The sequence below is a fragment of the Aristolochia californica genome, unplaced genomic scaffold (assembly GCF_029961685.1).
Source record: "Aristolochia californica isolate CCGP_79_NKW_82.1479 unplaced genomic scaffold, dmAriCali1.0.hap1 SCAF_4, whole genome shotgun sequence".
NCBI classification, from domain to species: Eukaryota; Viridiplantae; Streptophyta; class Magnoliopsida; order Piperales; family Aristolochiaceae; genus Aristolochia; species Aristolochia californica.
The window spans coordinates 9593841-9611851 of NW_027182103.1; the positions used below are offsets into that span (position 1 = coordinate 9593841).

Sequence of the window (18011 nt, forward strand, 5' to 3'; positions counted from 1 at the left end):
TATTTATTTATTATTATTATTATTATTTTTTTTTTTTTTTTTTTTTTTGCTTTCATAATTTTAGCTTGGTGATTTTGTATGGAATTATTTTTATTTCTTCTAGTTAGTTCATATTTTTAGTAGTGAGTTTGTTAGCTTAATTTGATAGTTCGTTTTGTTTCTTTTTGTGTTTTTATGCACGGGTGCCGCTCCCTAGGTGGACCATTAGCTCCCTTTGTTGAAGAGGTAGAACATATTTGTAGGAAAACACCCGAAGTCAAGTTAGGAGCTACCATGGCCAATCAGGGTGAGCCATTACAGTTACCTGTAGCAGGTGACCATAGAGCCCTGAGGGATTATTCTATCCCATCCCACTTCACATCACCTTCTTGCATTATATTGCCATGCACTACTACCACCAGTTATGAGTTGAAACGGGGTGTGATCCAACTCCTCCCTACATTCTATGGGTTGGAGAAGGAGGACCCATATTACCACATCAAGGAATTCTTAGATATTTGTGCAACTTTCAAATTTCAGAATTTCTCAGATGACTCTATCCGGTTAAGACTTTTTCCATTTTCACTTAAGGATAAGGCCAAGTCATGGCTTAATTCCTTAGAGGTGGGCAGCATTACTTCATGGGACACATTAGTCACGAAATTTTTGTCCAAGTACTTTCCCATTCAGAGAACTACAGCCCTCAGGAGAGAAATCTCCAACTTTATGCAGCAGGAGGGTGAACACTTTTATGAGGCTTGGGAGAAATGGAAGGATTTGATCCGTAGGTGTCCACATCATGGGTTTGAGAAATGGCATTTAGTGCAATACTTTTATCAAGGTCTTACACCCCAGGTTAGATCCATGGTAGATGCAATGAGTGGTGGGAGTTTGATGGGTAAGAGTGCTAGTGAGGCGTGGGATTTTTTTGAAACGTTGAGTGATCAATCTCAGCAATGGGGTTCATCATTTGATGTTGATAGGAGATCCCACGAAGCCAAAAGAGGGGGTCTCTATGAGGTTAGTGAAACACCCATGCTCATGGCCAAGATTGAAGGGTTGACTAGAAAAATTGATGCCCTTATGGTATCCAAGAGTTCACCTACTCCTAACCCATCTACTGTCTGTGCCATATGCTCTGGTTCATCTCATCCCACACAAATGTGTCCATCTAGTTCATCCTACCCAGAGTTCATTGAGGACTTGAATGCAGTCCAAAATTTTCATAGACCAAACCGGAACGATCCCTTTTCGGAAACATATAATCCGGGTTGGGCTAGGCACCCAAATTTCTCATGGTCCAAGGGCCCACAGGTTGGAGGTCCTCCATGGTTTACTCAACCCCAAGCTTCGCGCCCACACTTCACTCAACAGCCATTGATTCCACAAAAACCTTCACTTGAGGATACACTTCAATTATTCATGCAGAATACACAGTCTTCCATTGCTAAACTTGAAATGCAAGTGAGTCAGTTGGCCAGCCACATGAGTGAACAAGCACAAAATAGACTCCCGAGTCAAACCATTCCTAACCCCAAAAGCACACATGAGAGTGGGTTGAGTTCCAAACCCCACCATGAGCAAGCCAAAGCCATAACCACCCTTAGGAGTGGTCGTGAGTTGAACAATGGGGTAGGGACCACTAAGTCTAAGGAATCAAAGGATGACAATGGGGACACATCATTGGGTGAAGAACCTCCAAGTTCTTCACCAACAGCCAAGCAAATCCCTAACCAAGTCCCACTAGCTCCTTATCCGCAGAGGTTATCGGGCCCACCTAGGAAAGGAGATAGCATGCATGAAACGTTGGAACTGTTTAGTAAGGTTCACATTAACATTCCACTTCTTGATGCTATTAGGCAAGTCCCTGTCTATGCCCGATTTTTGAAAGACCTTTGTACACAGAAGAGAAAACAACATGTTAACAAAAAGGTCTTTCTTACTGAGAATGTAAGCTCAATTCTGATGCACAACACTCCTCCTAAAGTTAAATATCCTGGATGTCCCACAATTTCATGTGTCATTGGTGAACATACCATCCAGAGAGCTCTTCTTGACTTAGGGGCAAGTGTGAATATGCTTCCTTTCTTTGTGTACCAGCAATTAGGTTTGGGGCAATTGAAGCCTACTCCCATCACACTTCAACTAGCTGACCGTTCTGTCAAGATACCAAGAGGAATAGTTGAAGATGTTTTGATAAAAGTGGACAAATTTCTGTTCCCGGTTGATTTCATTGTTCTTGATACAGAACCACTAGTCAATGTGACCAACCAAATTCCTATCATCCTAGGACGTCCCTTCTTAGCCACATCTAATGCTATCATTCATTGTAAAAGTGGTGAGTTGGAGTTGTCTTGTGGAAATTTTAAGGTCTCATTGAATGTATTTAATGTCGGGCACCACCCACTTGAGTCTAATGATCTGAGTCCTGCATTTAAGATAGAAACTGTTATGCTTGATGACGAATCCACTCTTGAATCTTTTGAGTCTTGCATAACATCTTTAGACATGGACTATTTTGATGAGGAAACATATTTCCGAGAGGTTGATGCTTTACTCAATTATGTACCTCTGTTGGAGGAAGCTTATGAAGTTATCACAACTGATCATCCACAGGATCTTCATCTTGACTTGGACAAACCTCTTGAACCTTCCAATCTAGATCTTAAGCCACTTCCTCCCACGTTGAAGTATGCGTTTTTGGGGCCCATGAATTCATTACCAGTCATTATTTCCTCTGATTTGAGTACTGAACAGGAGGAACAATTGACTGAAGTTTTACAAGCACACAGAGAGGCATTGGGGTGGACTCTTGATACCTTAAAAGGGATTAGCCCCTCCATATGCATGCATCGTATTCATTTGGAGGAGGGGACTAAAGCCTCACATGAGATGCAACGTAGGTTAAATCCCCATATGCTGGAGGTTGTGAGAGAAGAAGTCATCAGGTTGCTTGTGATAGGAATCATTTACCCTATTCCCGATAGCACCTGGGTGAGTCCAATTCAAGTTGTCCCTAAGAAAGGGGGGATAACGATAATGAAAAATGAAAGTGGTGAATTGATTCCCACAAGAACTACCACCAAGTGGCGTGTCTGCATTGACTATAGAAAACTTAATTCCGCCACTAGGAAGGATCACTTCCCACTACCTTTCATTGATCAGGTACTAGAGCGATTGGCCGGCCATAATTTTTATTGCTTCTTGGATGGATACTCCGGCTACAATCAAATTCCCATTGCTCCAGAAGACCAGGAAAAGACCACATTCACGTGTCCGTTTGGCCCCTATGCTTACAGGCGCATGCCTTTTGGTTTATGCAATGCGCTCGCCACTTTCCAACGGTGCATGATGAGTATCTTTTCCGACATGATTGGTGACTTTTTAGAGGTATTTATGGATGACTTTTCTGTGTTTGGCTCTAGTTTTGATACATGTCTGCACAATCTTTCACTCGTATTGTCCCGTTGCATTAAGTCCAATTTAGTCTTGAATTGGGAGAAATGCCACTTCATAGTAAAAGAAGGAATTGTTTTAGGACATGTAGTGTCTAAGCGGGGTGTAGAAGTGGACAAAGCCAAGGTTGACCTAATTGCCAATCTACCACCACCTACTTCTGTGAAGGGGGTGAGTTCTTTCCTTGGCCATGTTGGGTTCTATAGGCGTTTCATTAAAGACTTTAGCAAAATTTCTTGTCCTTTGACGAATTTGCTTGCTCAAGATGTTGCTTTTGCCTTTGATGATGCCTGTATTCATGCTTTTGAGACACTGAAGAAATGTTTGTCCACTGCACCCATTGTCCAACCCCCTATTTGGTCTTTGCCTTTTGAGTTGATGTGTGATGCCTCTGACTATGCATTGGGGGCTGTTTTGGGGCAAAAGACGGATAAAATGCCCTATGTTATTCAGTATGCTAGCCGCACTCTTCATGATGCTCAATTGAATTAAACTACCACTGAGAAGGAGTTGCTAGCTGTTGTGTTTGCCTTGAACAAATTTAGATCATATCTGTTAGGGTCAAAGGTTATAGTGTTCACTGATCATTCTACTTTGAAGTACTTATTATCCATCAAGGACACTAAACCTCGCTTGATTAGAAAGATCTTGCAATTTCAAGAATTTGACCTTGAGATTCGAGATAAGAAGGGTTGTGAGAATGTTGTTGTTGATCATCTATCTAGGATCTGTGTAGCACCTCAGGAAGGATTCCTTTAAATGATTCCTTCCCTGATGAACAACTTCTCCAAGTATCCCAGTTGCCTTGGTTTGCTGACATAGTCAACTATCTTGTAACTCATAAGATTCCTGATTATTGGAGTAAACAAGATCGGTTGAAATTCTTTTCCAAAATCAAACATTTTTTTTGGGATGACCCTTATTTGTTCAAGGTGTGTTCTGACCAAGTCATTAGGCGTTGTGTACATGAGCAAAACTTTGCCAACATTCTTGAATTTTGTCATTCCCATGCATGTGGTGGACATTTTGGTGCTAGAAAGACCGCGGCAAAAGTCTTGCAATGTGGTTTCTATTGGCCTTCATTATTTAGAGATGCCCATGAATTTTTTCAGGTGTGTGATAAATGCCAACGAATTGGTTGTTTGTCTAGGAAGAACATGATGCCTCTTAACCCCATTCTATTTGTTGAATTGTTTGATGTGTGGGGTATTGATTTCATGGGTCCTTTTCCTGTCTTGTTTGGCTATCAATACATCCTTGTTGTTGTTGAATATGTCTCTAAATGGATTGAAGCTATATCATGTAACACAAACGATCACAAAGTGGTGGTAAAGTTTTTAAAAGAAAATATCTTTAATCGTTTTGGTACCCCGAGAGCGATCATCAGTGATGGGGGATCTCATTTTTGTAACAGAGCATTTGAGACCTTATTGAAGAAATATTCCATCACTCATCGGGTGTCCACTCCGTACCACCCGCAAACTTGTGGTCAAGTGGAAATCTCTAATAGGGAGATCAAACGGATTTTGGAGAAGTCGGTTCACTTTGATAGGAAAGATTGGTCTACTTGATTGGACGATGCTTTATGGGCCTATCGAACCACTTATAAGACTTCTATTGGGATGTCTCCATTTCGCCTAGTGTTCGGCAAAGCATGTCATCTACCTGTTGAGCTTGAGCATAGAGCTTATTGAGCCATTAAAGCTTTGAATTTTGATTTAACTCAAGCGGGTGAGGAGAGAAAGTTGCAATTGAATGAGTTGGAGGAGATACGTCATGATGCTTATGAGAATGTCAAACTGTATAAGGAGCGAATAAAGCTTTTACATGATAAATCTATTTTTCGCAAGTCTTTTACTGTTGGGCAGAATGTTTTACTTTATAACTCACGATTGCATTTGTTTCCAGGGAAGCTAAGATCCAGGTGGTCCGGTCCATTTGAAGTTACACAGGTGTTTCCTCATGGTGCTATTGAGATCTGCAATCACAGAGACGGGTCGGTCTTTGAAGTTAACGGTCAGAGGCTCAAACCATATCTTGAGAATGTCCCCACACCGGAGGAGGTGATGGTGATTTTCTTGAAGGAACCTGTCATTTCATCTTGAATGCGTCAGAGTCTTGCTTACGACTATAAACTTAGCACATTGTGGGCAATCCCCACGTTTCTATCCCTTTATACATTACAATTTTATTTTTATTTTATTTTTTTGGTTTATTCATTCTTATTTGCCGGCTGAGAGCATAAATGGTTCCGGTAGTCGATGACCAGACTTTTGGTCCCAAGTTTGAGAGGTCTGTACTCAAACAACCGTTCTGGGATTGACCAGTTCGATCTTGAAGTATTGAATGAAAACCTTATGGTGAGTAACTTAAGGACTTGTGTTCAGCGCGTGATTCCTGCTGTCTTCAGTGGCCAGTCACACGGAGATTTCTTCAAAGTGTGATGTGGGATAGCGGTTTCATCTACGGATGATTACCTACGGGTACGGCTGATACGAGTAAACCTTCTTCGAGGGAGACTATGTATCATTCCTGGGGGTCTTTATTGACTTTTCGGTATTATTGTTGATGACCAAACACATATAGTCCCACCTATGGATTTAGGAGCCCTGAGGGAGCTTAACCCTCACCCTGCTGGAGTATAACTAGCTAAGTTGCTATTCCTTTTTGTAGTCGTTCTGGTGTTTTAACTTTTCCCCATTGAGGACAATGTCAAGTTTAGGTTTGGGGGGGAGGAAACGACTCTTTTATGTCTTAGCAATAATTTTTTTTTATTTCTGTTCGTCGTTTTCAAATTACTCCTCTTAGTATGTGGTTAACATTAGTAGAGTTAAAATAAGTGGCTCAAATGTGTTTCAAAATTTTTCGTAAAAACTGTGTAGAATATGCCTATTAGAAATCTGATATCATTTGTTGTGATCCATGAGAATTCAGTGGGATAACTTACTATTGTATTAGACTTGGAACTTAGTTGCAAAAGAGAATATGTAAATCTAGTGTTGATCTATGATAGTCTGAATAGTCTTGTATGCCTGTTTGAACTCATTCCTTTTTATACCTCAGTGAAATTCCTTGTTGTAATGTATGAATGCAAATGGAAATGCTCTTGCTTGCAAAAGACAGATAACTTCAGAAACAGCTTGGGCAAACCCAGGGACATTCATCGGAACAGTCGGTTACTTAAAAATAAGTGCATGTGCAGTGAAGACGAATACAAAATGGTGGTAATACCAAAAGTATTCAGTGAAACAAAAATTACGCTGGTAATAGCAAAAGTGTGCTGGTAATAGCGTAAAATGGTTTTAAATATGGAAGCAATGAGTTTCCTTAACTTTGATGATAAATTGTAATTTGAAAGAAGTTGCAAGTCAAGATTGAAATTGGCATATTTCTTTTGTGAGATTGTCAGACAACAGGCTTACTCTACTATTTTCTCTTAATTGTGATGTGACCAGGATTTTATTGTTATTTGTTGCCTCTTTCTTATGTTGAAGTAATTGCTTATGGGTCACATTGGTTCAGGTGGAGTAACAATGAGTGTATTTGGATTGATAATATGCTATATTTTACACAGGTTTTCAAATTGCGCTGGATCTCATATGATTTTCAGATATTTTACGATACTAAGTGTTAGTCATATGCTAAGGAGGAGTAAATTTTCTTCAATTTTCTTTTTATATTATTGATTTAGATGAATTTTGTGGGTAAATTCCATACAAACCCTCACGAGACATAACTCGTCCACTACTGCAAAGTAGGGGTTTAACGGCTTGTTGCATGCTCTAAATGCAATCGTGCTCCCTAAGAAAGTGGCATTTTGTTTTCCTAGGCTTAATTTTGGTTCGATTGTTGTTTTGCTAGGGACTAGCAAAGATTTAGGTTCGGGGGTGTGATAAATGCTATATTTTGACATGAGAACTAGGTTAATTATAATAGAATAACCTTTATAATTGTGTTATAGGTGGTTATTTATCGGTTTTCAAATGAAACGTGTATTTATTGAATTTGGCATTAATCACTGTCTATATTGCATATTTTTCTCTTCTGAATTATATTTCATTGTTTTTAAGGTTATTTCTTCCTGAAATACTTTTTATGGATTCAATTATGAAATTTCAGGAGGATTTTGGTGGAGAAGGAGATATTTACCAAAATGCCCTTAGTGAAATGGAGGTGATTTTTAGGCAAATCATTTTTAAAAAAAAGAAAAATTGGTATTAAAGGAAAGAGAAGCGTCGAAGGGGGGGGGGGGGGGGGGGGGGGGGGGGGGGGGGAGGGGGGTGCGTGAAGAGAAAACAGACAGATCGACCAAAACAGAGGACCTTGGACCGGAAACAGGGGAAGACCCGAGAGGAGTTTCCTACCGTCGTTCGCCGGGCCACTGTCTTTCGTCGCGCCACAGTCATCTACCGCCGTCCACCGCCATCCGGTAACCGAGAACAAACCCGAGGAGAGCTCGAGAGAGTCACCGTCGAGGTGAGTTCGACAGTTTCTGCTCGCCAGGCCGCCGAGAAGTGGTCCGAGAGGGCTTCTCCGGTGCCATTTCCGCTTTCCGACCATCCTTCGGCGTCTATTACATATTTTCGACCATTCCCAGAGCTATTCCGACTCCAACCAAGACTCGAGAGAGCCGGTTAGAGAACGTCAGCTCTGTTTCGTTCTTCGCCGGACGTTACCTCCGTCAGTTGGCTTCTAACCTTTGTCGCCGGCATCGTCTCTACCTCCGGCCACTCACTCTTGCTACCCGAAGTCATTAATTTCGGGAAATTACAGCACCCGTGAGAACGAGTTGCTGCCCGAGCGAGACGAAGGAGAAGGGGAATAATTCATCATTTTTTATTTAATTTTTTATATAGTTTGAACTTAGGTTTTGAATGTTTATTGAATCTAATTTGATAATTAATGTTTATTGAATATTTATTTTTTGGATATTTGATTAAATTAGCTAATTAGGGTAGGATTATAATTGAGGTTGGATTTTGGTATTTTAATCCGATTTCTATCTTTCACTCTATGCGCCCGAGAGGGGTTAGACGCAAGGATTGAGAAATCGGATCCGTGGTTACATGGCGCTCGAGAGAAGCATGAATCACCGTAAAATCCAGAGTGGACGTTTCCTATTGTGCAGGTAGTTAACCAGATGATTGCTTGATAATTTAGGATATAATTAGTGTTTAGTTAATATTAATTCATCATATTTGGTTAGGCTAGTTGACTGAAGAATACACAAAATTCAGTCCTCCCTGTGGATATGACCCTCGCTTCCCGCTAAATTACATGAACGATTTGTACGCTTGCGAGGTATTAAAGCCGATGTAACTAAATTCTACATCACTTGTAAATCAATTACAAGAGTGATCAAGATCATTTGCTGTTTGCATCTTATTAAGATTGATGGGTGAAATTCAATTACCTTTATGTAATTTGGATCTATCTCATTTGAGGTAGAATTCTAGCACATGTTGTTGTATCTTCTCCTACTTAAGGTTGCTCATGGGTTTGTGTTATCTTGTTGGATGCCAATTATATGTTTGATGTAATGCCAACAGCCATTTACCCTTTGTAGTTCCATTGTTTTTTTAACTTCAACAATTGAATTTTTTCTTACGTTGTAGTCTCCCATGAGCTGAAGATAAATCTCTTCCAAGTGTCTTGGTTTGTCGTTAAATCTTCTCTAAATTTTTGTCTATTGCTCGTTTGTGTTGGAGTTTGGATTAAGGCTTAATCGGTTGCATCTACTTTCTTCTCTTTGTTCTTATGAATACAAGAGAAGTTGAGTGATGGTTGGATGTTATTATCACTTTCTAAAGGCACAAATTTGTTGATAATTTGGTGCTTGCCCTTGTGAAAGAAATTGGTTCTTGTTCTCTTTTGTTGGTGATTGATTTGGTCTACGGGTTCTTCAAATTACATAGAGTAATTGTTCTTTGAAGAAGGCAGTTTCCCTTGACCTCCATATTTTACTTGCCTCATCATGGAGATTGGATACAATAGTAATAAGAGTGATATACTCCGTATTACTTCAATTCCACTTAGAGGTCTCTCCAATTACATGAGCTGGTCACAATTGGTTCGGAGGGTTCTTATTACTCGTGACCTCTTGAGCCACGTTGTTAACTTTCCTCCTTGGATTGATGAAGAAGATGCGTCCTACCACAAGTGGGTTAAGGATGATAACATGGTGATAAGTTGGCTGATTAATAGCATGGAAGAGCAGGTGGCCAACAATGTCTTACAAAATATGCTGCATAAGAAACATGGAGATAATATTCACGAATTTTTGGCACGCTTTCGCGGTCTTCTTCAAGAATGGAAACTAGCTCAGCCATATTTCACTGATATTGCCGTTCAAGAACGACAAAGAGAAGCTTTGGCAGCAGCCATTTGCTTATTGAATATTAAACCATACCTTGAGGTGGCCAAAACTCAACTTCTAAGTTCTTCTACTCTTCCATCCTTCGATGATATTAGTGTTACATTACTTAGGATACCAGATCCATCCCCTCCTCCTATTGATGCTCCATCAGCGATGTTCTCTGGAAATTGGGGAACATCTTCCTCATCCCGAGGACGGGGCAGAAATATGAGAGGGGGTCGAACTATGAGAGGGGCTGAAAATAGAGGTGGTAGAACGGGTCAAAATTCTTCCCATACTGAGCCTCAACTTTGCACTTATTGTGGTCGTCAGAACCACCTTTGTGGCATCATGTTGGAAACTTCATGGCAAGCTTGATTGGGCCATAGCTAACCCAATCTCAGTTAGCGTTGAGAAAAATGAAGATATGGCTAAATCAACATCCGGAAATGTGACTCTTACGGCTGAGGACTATGCTACATTTCATAAAATGAAGTCCTTCATGGAATCATCTATTCCCTCATCATCTACTGCTGCCACTACTATTGCCTCAGGTATGCTTTCTTCCTCTTCTTCCTCTTCCTCTTGGATCATCGACTCCGGGGCCTCCGAACATCTATCAGGTAACAAACACTTGTTGTAGTCCTTACCTCCTTGTTATCCTCATAAATTCGTTACTATTGCTGATAGTACCCAAACCAAGGTCCTTGGCAAAGGTTCCTCCTCTCTTACTTCATCTATTCCCCTTCAAGATGTTTTGTTTGTTCCTCAATTTCCTTTAAATTTGTCCTCGATTAGCCAATTGACCAAACAATTAAATTGCTCTATCACCTTCTCACCGTCTTCTTGTGTCTTTCAGGATCTCACTATGAAGCGGGTGATTGGTGGCGGCCATGAAAAAGGGGGTTTGTACTACTTCACTCTTCCACCATTAGCTGCATTATCGTCCACTACATCTAAGGCCCAACTTTGGCACAACCGACTTGGTTATCTGTCTACCCCTTCACTTCGTTCTTTGGTTCCATCTTTAAAAGGACTTTCTAATATCAGTTGTTAGGTTTGTCAATTTAGTAAACATGTCAGGAGTACATATTATCCTCGTCTTATAACTACAAGTATTGCACCATTTGAGCTAATACATTCTGATGTATGGGGCCCTTTATGTGTCTCAAATATTTCCCAAGTTAAATATTTTGTCATTTTTGTTGATGATTTTTCTTGAGTGACATGGTTATATCTATTTAAAGAGTGTTCCGAAATTCTTCCTTTGTTTAAAAATTTTCATGCTATGGTTTTGACACAATTTGGGAAGAAAATTTAAACCCTTAGATCTGATAATGCTAAGGAATACATGTCTCATGACTTCAAATCATTTTGTGAGAGTAATGGGCATATTCATCAAACATCATGTGCCTATACTCCTCAACAAAATGGTGTTGCTGAAAGGAAGAATCGTCATCTTTTTGAAGTTGCTCGGGGCCTCCTGTACTCCATGAAGGTACCCTATTTCTATTGGCCTCATGCTGTACTTACAGCATGCTTTCTCATTAATAGGTTACCTTCATCAGTCCTTCATCCTAAAACTCCTTACTCTGTGTTATTTAATGGTGAAGATCCTTTTTCTCTTCCTTTGAAAATATTTGGATGAATGTGTTTTGTTCATGTTACATCTCCACATAAAAATAAACTTGATCCTCGGTCTATGAAGTGCATTTTTTTGGGATACTCTCGCACCTAGAAAGGTTATGTCCGTTACAATCCTACCCTTCGGATGATGTTTATCTCTAGGGATGTGACTTTCTCTGAAGATACTCCCTTCTACTCCTCTCATGATGCTCCTCCAAGATGGACTTGTCCTTCTACTACTCCTTGTCCGCTTGTGTCGTTCAATCTTGAAGTGGATCCATCCCCTGATGCATCGGCCATACCTTCACCTATGGAGTTGTTGGATCCACCCGAGGTAAGTCCTTCTCCTCCTATGTATTGGCCTGAATTTGATACTCGGCCTATTGCTTTAAGAAAAAAACGTCGCTCTTGTACTACTTCGCATCCTATCTCAAATTTTATGTCTCACCATCGCTTGTCTTCCGAGTGTTTTCAGTTTCTTGTGTCCCTTTCTTCTACTTCCGTTCCGCAGTTGTATCAGGAGGCCCTGAGACATCTAAGATGGAAGGCGGCTATGGATGAAAAAATGCACGCCTTATACGAAAACCAAACCTGGTACTTAACATCACTCCCGAAAGGTAAAAGATCGGTTGGTTGTCGATGGTTTTTTTTGGTGAAACATAATCCGGATGGATTGGTTGCTCGTCTTAAAGCTCGACTGGTTGCTAAGGGCTATACGCAGTGCTATGGGATAGATTATGAGGAGACCTTCTCTCCTGTTGCAAAATTGAATTTGGTACGCATCATCTTATATATTGCTGCTAACTCCTCATGGCCCGTCTATCAGTTGGATGTTAAAAATGCTTTTTTAAATGGTGATATCAGTGAGGAAATTTATATGGTTCAACCACCTGATTATGTGGTTGAGGGGAGTCAGTATGCCAGTTAAAAAAGTCTTTATATGGGCTTAAGCAGTCCACTCGGGCTTGGTTTGATAAATTTACTCAAACACTCCTACGGTTTGGTTTTCATTGGTGCTCAGTTGATCATTCCGTATATTATAAAGATACGGTCAAAGGGAAAATATTATTGGCCATATACGTGGATGATATTATCTTAACTGGTGATGATGCTTTGAGCATACAAGAGGTGAAACAGATGACATGTCAGGAATTCAAGACTAAAGACCTTGGTATGCTTAAATATTTTTTGGGTATAGAAGTTCTTCAATCCAAACATGGGATAATATTGTCTCAAAGGAAATATGTCTTGGATCTCCTTGAAGAAATAGGAATGAAGGGTTGTAGACCAGTTGATACACCTATGGATACAAATGTAAAATTATGTGCCACAAATGAAGAAGATATTGATATTGGCAAATATCAAAGACTCATGGGAAAACTGATTTATCTCACGGTAACTAGGCCAGACATATCATATGCTGTAAGCGTGGTGAGTCAATTTATGCATAAACCACAAATTACCCACTGGCAGGCTTTAGAGAGAATATTACGCTATCTAAAAGGAACTCCAGGAAGAGGATTGCTGTATAAAAAACTTGGGCATTTCAACATAGAAGGCTTCTCAGATGTAGATTGGGCTGGATCTCCTGATGATAGAAAATCTACATCAGGATATTGTACTCTGGTTGGGGGAAACTTGGTTACATGGAAAAGTAAGAAGCAAAATGTGGTTGCAAGATCTAGCGCCGAAGCAGAATACAGCTATGGCCCATACCGTTAGTGAACTTTTATGGATTAAGACCCTTCTTACCGAACTAGGTTTTTATAAAAAGGGGTCCATGAATTTGCATTGTGATAATCAAGCAACCATTCATATCACTTCAAATCCAATTTTTCATGAAAGAACTAAACATGTTGAGGTGAATTGTCATTTTATACGGGAGAAGTTTCAAGCAGGAATAATCTCTCTCAAACATGTGTCATCTCAAGAGAAAGTAGCTGATATTCTCACTAAACTCGTTACATCTAAAATCCTATCGTTTATATGTGACAAGCTGGGTATTTATGATGTCTTTTCTCCTCCAGCTTGTGGGGGGAGTGTTAGAGGATGGGCTCAAGCCCACAAACTCAAGACAAGAAGCCCACACATCAAAGGAGTGGCATATGTGTAAAATATGGTACTTTCCATAAAGATGGCATAGAAGTGTAAATATGTATTCCTTTTATGTCTTTTGCTTTATCAAGTTGTAGCCCTAAGGGTATTGTAAAACTATAAATAAAGGCATTGGCTAAGAGGTAGGGCATTGAAGCACTCTCCTCTCTTTCTACAAATTCGTCCAACCCTCATTTTTCTTTTTGACGCAACCCTCTTCTCCCTTAATCTAAACTCTCTTCTTCCACGTTCTTCTTCTTCTCTTCCCCTTCTCTCTTCTTCTTCTTCTTCTTCTTATTTCTTGTTGATCTAAAGTTCCTTTCTTGAGATCCTAAATTCTACAAAAGGAGAGCAAAGAATAATATTCGAGCGACCCTGGATTCTGAACAACGCGAGACAACAAAAAATCAAGGTCCGAGTTAACTTGGAAAAAAACTGGTGCGGCTCAACAACAACGAAACAGGTGAACTGGGTTGGGTTGACTTGGCTGAGTCTGATCTCAGAAAAACGCGCTAGATTCAATCAACAACCCCTAACTTGCCATTTTAAATCGGGAAGTCATCGTCTACTCCTCACCTGACAACAACAACCTTCTTGGATGGCAAGAATGATACGATCGTAACAGAGAATCAAGCCAACGAAGGAGACAATAGTGTGATTCAGGTGTCTTTGTCCTCCCAAAGTGGCAATCCAGAAATGAATAAACCGAGAAAGACTGGCACGGCGGGACTGTTAAAGGGCCTAACGGTGGAGAATTTCTGAGAGAAGGAAGCGAAGGGGATAAAGGTAAAAAAGAAGGACATAAAAACCCTAAAATGACTCGACCAAACGGATAGATGAGGAAGCAATAGAGAACGGGCAGAGAGCCTGCTTTGATACCATGTGAAATCAAGAAAGAGTATTTACCTTTTCAAATTGAATTTCTATTGAATTAGGAGATGTAGTTTTATAAAAGAGGTTTCTACAATAACGTAAATCTCGCTAATCTATTCTTAGGTAGTTATAAAATCTACTCACGGCTATCATTGACCTTCTCAACCTTGATCTTCTCAACACATCACGTGTTGTATATTGATAAGATTAAGATTTGACTCTTGAAACCAGCTTTCATGTCGACATAGCTGCCCTGTGACAGATGTGCTTCTTTGTTTTGAGTTCCATAAGGAAGCATTTACTAGTGGATTTAGCTCTTGGCTACATGATAGATGCTCTGTTGGTATGAGCTTTGTCTAAATGCGATATCCACAAACAAGTTGTAACTCATGCCCAACAAAATTCTGGTGAGAAACAGTGGTGAATGAGCCACCAAGAAAGTATTACCTTTGATGTTGTATGAGTGCTCTAAACTAGTGTAACGTAATGAATGATTGGGTTGTTCTGATGGTTATGTCCACATCTATGATTAATAAAGTTCCCACTAAGATACTAGACGGGTTATATACCTTTTTACTTTATTATTAGTTTTATGTTGATACCGCATTTCAACATGCTCCCAATTGAAACCTGTGGCTTCCAGCCCTTCATCTAAGATGAATAGCCCAAATCCATGACAACAATTCAACCTTACTAGAGTTGTGATTTCCCAAACATTGATGGCTTTAGGACTACTATTATAAGACACCATCTTGGCAGTTCTCATTCTCTTTTCCCAAGCTATCATTTAACCTTTGAGGATCTTCAAATTAGGATAACATGTATCCAATCACTACAGACTGTTGATGGTAGATTTCATTTATGAATAATGTTTATCACGTCTTCTCTAGTGTACTTCATGTAGCTGATGAAAGCTCCTTAGACTGTCATTATCGTTGAAGAAGATCCTCACGTTTTTTATGGTTTTATTACATACAGTGAAAGATGCTAGCAATGGTCTCCTAGTGTACTTCTCGACCAACTTGGTTGCCATTGCTAAGCTTGTGTCGTCTTCTGATTCAGCCCCTTTGTTTGAAAGGAGGGAACGAATACTCCGGGCATCTTCATTCACAAGCAGAAGTGAAGACATTAATAAATTGAATGTGATAGTCCCAGAACAGGCCGAATGGAGAAGAATGTTGAAGATACTATTGAAGATAAGTTGCCTTGATTCAAGGCTATTGAAGATATGTCGCCTTGATTCAAGGCTCCATTTTTGTCTATTCAGTTGAGGATAATTAGGCCTGATTACTGGCTAATTCTTTATATAATTTCCGTTTCAAATTAATTGTAATATTCTGTTTATGGTATTGTAAAGATTATAAATTCATCATCAACACCACCTTCGAAGTGTGGTGGTTTTTATCAAATCTTCTCATGGTATCAGAGCATGCGTTCTACCCTGTCTCTGCCAAGCGATTCTAAATTTTTTATCCAAGCTTCACTACCCCTTTCTTTTCTTGTGGCGTCGTTGTTCATCGCCTATGTTCGTCATCTGCTCTCTATCGTAGCCGCTTGCTTTCACAAATCACGTCCAACGAGAATCTACAGCAAGAGACATTATCCCTGTCGTTGTTCGTCCTTCACACGTCGTCACCTTCAAGAATCAGCGCCGCTTGCTGTTGCAATCTGCCGTCGATCGTTGTTCGATTGCCGTTTGCCTATTTCTTCTCCACTGGTTTCTTTTCGGCTTTGTAGCTTCTCGCTTCGGTCTTTATAGAAGACGTCGCCGCGCCTCCTGGTGAGTCGTCCGCTCCAACTAGTTGACAGAGCAAAGTCAAAGTCAAAAAAAAAAAATCGTTTTGTGTCTCCCATGGCTTCCGAATCTTCTTCTCATCTTCTCCCTTTTAACACTCTAATCCACATGATCACCATCAAGATTTCTTCCTCTAATTATCTTCTCTAGAAAAGCCAATTTCTTCCTCCCCTTGAGAGTCAAAACTGTTAGCTTATGTCGATTGTACTCTTGTCCCTCTTGTCCCGCCACCTCGATTTGAACCAGCCACCTCTACCAGACTCAACCCCAAATTTCTTGCATGGAAATCAGCCGATCAACGGCTTCTCATTTTACTGCTCTCCTCTCTCACCGAGGAAGCCATGACTGTCGTTGTTGGCCTCTCCACTGCCCATGATGTCTGGGTCGCATTGGAGAATACCTTCAACCATCATTTGAAAGCCCGTGAACTACGACTCAAGGATGATTTGCAACTGATGAAACGCAACACCAAACCAGTTGCTGAGTACACTCATACTTTTAAAGCCCTATGTGACTAGCTCCATGCCATAGGTAGACCTGTCGAGGACATTGACAAAGTGCATTGGTTCCTTTGTGGCTTCGGCACTGAATTTTCCAGTTTTTCTACCGCTCAGATGGCTCTCATTACTCTCTCCTGTTTTGCAGATTTAGTTTCTAAAGCAGAAAGTTTTGAGTTGTTCCACCGGTTCCTTGAGCCTCATGCCACCACTACGGCGTTCACAGCCACTAATTGTAGCCGTACCAATACCCATGGAACTTCCTCTGCTTCCCGTGGTAACCAGCGAGGTCGTCCTCATTCCCACAGCCACACCTCTTCCAACTGAGAACGCACCCACTCTGGTCAGGGTTGCCGTCCACCCCGCTACAAAATTTGTCGCATGGAGGGCCATTATGTTGATCGTTGCAATCAGCGGTATGCTCAGACTAATTCCTTGACGAATCTTGCTGAAGCCTTCAACACATCTTCTTCTCTCTTTGGATCTGAGGCGGCTGACTGGTTTTTGGACACTGGGGCTTCCGCCCCTATAACCACCAATCCATCTACTTTAGATCAGTCCAAAAATTACACGGGTAAGGACTCTGTGATTGCAGGAAATGGTGTCTCTCTACCCATTACCCACACTGGTACCTTTTCTCCTGTTCCAAATATTCACTTATTAGATGTCTTGGTTGTTCCTCATCTCACAAAAAATCTTCTTTCAATTAGTAAATTAACTTCTGATTTTCCTCTCTCTGTGACATTTAATAATACCTTTTTCACTATCCAGAATCTTCAAACAGGAAGAGTGGTGGCAACCGGTAAAAGAGATGAAGGGCTTCATGTGCTGGAGCACGGCAACTCTGCTTTTCTTTCTGTTCGTAGAAATAAATCTCTACGTGCTTCATATGATTTATGACATACTCGTATTGGTCATGTGAATCACTCTGTTATTTCATTTTTAAACAAAACATGACATCTTTCTCTTCTGTCTTTATTGCCTTCTCCCAAACTATGTAGTACCAGCGACCTTGCTAAAAATCATCGTTTGCCTTATTCTTGAAATGAACGCAGGTCATCTCATGTGTTAGATCTCATTCATTGCGATCTTTGGGGTTCTTCCCCTACCAAATCAAATTCGGGTTTTCTCTACTATGTAATTTTTATTGATGATTATTCCCGATTCACCTAGTTTTATCCTCTGAAATTTAAATATGATTTCTTTGATATTTTTCTTCAATTTCAAAAATTTGTGGAAACCCAACATTCCATTCGTATCAAGATTTTCCAAAGTGATGGTGGTGCCAAATTTACTAGTAATTACTTCAAAGCCTATCTACTTTCTTCTGACATTC

At 40.3% G+C, this 18011-nt stretch overlaps 1 non-coding gene across 1 annotated transcript; it reads right to left on the reverse strand.

Annotated features, from left to right (window-relative positions):
• Window positions 1–678: 678 nt before the first annotated feature.
• On the reverse strand, window positions 679–785 carry LOC137964326 (small nucleolar RNA R71). Its single transcript, XR_011115523.1, has one exon. It is a non-coding gene; the product is annotated as a small nucleolar RNA R71 (small nucleolar RNA).
• Between the last annotated feature and the right edge of the window lie 17226 nt (window positions 786–18011).